Source organism: Pantherophis guttatus, chromosome 2, assembly GCF_059756535.1.
Source record: "Pantherophis guttatus breed Tessera chromosome 2, ASM5975653v1, whole genome shotgun sequence".
In the NCBI taxonomy this organism is placed as follows: domain Eukaryota; kingdom Metazoa; phylum Chordata; class Lepidosauria; order Squamata; family Colubridae; genus Pantherophis; species Pantherophis guttatus.
Window position 1 is genome coordinate 276,675,248 of NC_142064.1, and position 3,144 is coordinate 276,678,391.

The window sequence follows — 3,144 nt, forward strand, 5'->3', positions numbered from 1 at the left end:
CTTGAGTTGCTGCCTGTTGTGGGAGGTTGAAGAAAACAGGGATTTTACCCCCCTTGTTGATCAGAGACCCGTGGGAGGAACGGGAGGAACCGGGGTGAAATCCAGCAGGTTCTGACAGGTTCTGGAGAACCGGTAGCGGAAATTTTGAGCAGTTCGGAGAACCAGCAAATACCACCCCAGCTGGCCCCAGAGTGAGGTGGGAATGGAGATTTTGCAGTATCCTTCCCCTGCCACGCCCACCAAGCCACGCCCACAGAACCAGTAGTAACAAAGTTTGGATTTCACCACTGGGAGGAACCAAGGCAAAACCTGGAAGGAGCAAGAACTGTGGAGGCTCCTGTGTGCTCCTTTGGGGAAGAGGCAGCCATTTTGTTCCTGTGTCCAGAGGTTTAGCATCGCCAGCTGATCTTCTGTAAAATGGCCATTTGGTCTTGGCTTGGTGGTGGCAGCAACAGAGGCTGTTTTTCCCTCAGATCCACCTTTGCCTCAGACTGTTGGCCAAGTGGCTGATCTCTGAGTCTCATCCAGTGGCCCTTCGGGAGACAGGAGTTCAGTGACCGGCCAGAGCCATCCTGTCCCCTTGCAGAAGGGCAGCTTCTCCTCTTCTGAGAGATCCTCTCTGGGCTCTTCAGGTGCCCAATATGGCCCAAGAGTGGGGAGACCCTTTGCTGATGGGAAAGAAGTCCCCATGTCACAGCGGTTCTCTCTGGCAAAGAGGAGTGAAAAGCGTTGGGACTTTCACCCCAATTCCTTTTGGGCTTCCCAGATGCCTTCAAGAGCTGGCCATCTTTGGGACTTCCGGTTTGCGAGCTTCGGCGACGGCGGTGACTTTTTAAAGACCGCCAGCCCCGCCGCCTGTAGAGCCGCCCCGCGAACGAGGTGCGGCTCGAAAACTCCGAAATCTTGAAGATTGCAGGAGCAGAGACAGCAGGGTACAGGTTGAGCCCCTGTAACCCCCCCAGGGAATTGCTTCTGGGGGTGAAAACAGGTGTGGCTCCCTTCCAACCTGCGGAGACTCCGGGCGGCGTGGGACGATTCTGCCTTCAGCAGAACAAGCCGGCAGCAGCAAACTTTTAAAGTGAGAGGAATTAATTTTAACAAACAGCGGAAATATCAACTTGAATCCAGAAACTTGAAAACTGCAAGTATTGGTGCTTTGTTGACTTTTTAAATCAAAAGAGAAAGTGAGCGAGTGAAAGTGATTTGAAAAAAAATGGCGTCCAGCGTCTGAGTTAACGAGCTAGTGAAAGTGGATTTGTGAAGCCTCCCTGCTTTGCTACAAAGTTGTAGAATTGCTACAAAGTTGCTCTATCTAAAGAAAAAATTTCTTTTGCTAAAATTTGATTTTGCTTTATTCTAGTTCCACCTGATTAAATCTGGGGGACTTCTTTAGAAGTTTCTGTGGAAGAGGGAAAGGAAAAAGAACTTCCCTCTTCAAAAAAACTAGCTTACGTGGCACGATGGCTTCAAAGAAGCAGGAAGGGAAGGCATCAGGGGGGGGATCCCCCACACATAAACATCAAACGCAACTTCCCCCTGCTCAACAGTTACAAACTCAGAAAAAAGAATTTGATGTGGCAGATTTAAAAGAATTTATTTCTAAAACTTTGGATGATAAATTTCAAGAATCACAACAGGAGATAGATGATAAACTTCAAAAATCACATCAGGAGATAGATGATAAACTTCAAAAATCACATCAGGAATTTTTGCAGGAAATTAATGAAGTTAAAGACATGGTGAAACAGAATCAAATTATGGTGACCAAAAAAATATCAGAAGTGGCGTCTGGCCTGGCAGATTTTATTGGGAAAGTTGATTTTAAAGTTGAAGAATTTAAATCAGAAGTTAATGTTAGGATGAAAGATAATGACTATAAAATTGATGAAGTTGACAATAAAATGCAGAGAATTGAAGATGAGATTGTTATGATACAATTCCGGGCGATGGAATTTGCCATACGGCTTCGGGGAATTCGAGAGGAGGAAAGACAGGACTTGAGACAAGTTTGCTCTGAAGCCCTGGCTAAGATTTTACAAGTTAATCCTGATTTGGTATTTCATAAAATAGATAAAATTTACAGAGTGAACTCTTGGGTGGCCAGGCAAAGACAATTACCCAGAGATGTGGTCATATACTTTACTGAGAGAGAAATTAGAAATGATATCCTGCAAAAATCTTTTCACACTTCTATACAAGTGGGGGGCTCACGGCTTGTAATTTTTAAAGAATTACCTCCTAAAATGCTGAAAGCTAGAAAAGAATTTGATTTTCTTGTTAAGGAATTGAAAAATTTACAGATACCCTTCCGGTGGGATGCACCAGCTGGGGTAATTTTCAGATATAAGGGAGAAGGATATCGGTTGAATACCGTGGAGAAGGCGCAACACTTTTACAGTACTATTCTTAAGGAAAGAACACCATCTCCACGTACATCTACAGTTTTGGAGATTAAGGAGAGTGAAGAGAGGCAATTGAAAGAACAGTCTAAGCAGGAATTAGAAAACGTGCAAGGTGCAGAAGGAGGTATTCTGAGTGAGCCATTGCTGGATTCTTCTCCAATTTTGGATTTGATTCAGTTGACTGAAGTTAAAGATCAACGTATAACTAGAGCTCAATCCAAGCTACTTAAACAAAAGCAACAACAACAACAGGAAAGACAAGACAAGAAGGCAGTTAAGAGCACTGCACAAGAGATTGGCGCTATGGGAGGAGCGAGATCGAAGCTCTCGGATGAACTTCAAGCATATTGCTCTGCGCTCCAGAAAGAGGCTAATGACCTTTAAGTGTTTATCTTGGAATGTCAATGGGTTGAATTCAGCACAGAAAAGGAAAAAATTATTTACATATTTGAAACAATTTAATAATGATATAATATGTTTACAAGAAACGCATATTACAACTCAAGATCAAAAATATTTGATAAACTCAAAACTAGGAGTACATTATATATCTTCAACTTCGCAGAAAAAGAATGGTGTGGTTATTTATGTAAATAAAAAATTAACAGCAAAAGTTATAGAAGTAGATCAAGATGGTAGATTTGTAGCAATTGAATTGTTTACAGCAAATGGGCAAATTCTTTTGATTGGAATTTATGCTCCCAACCAACAACAGGATTATTTTTACAAGATGTTACATACT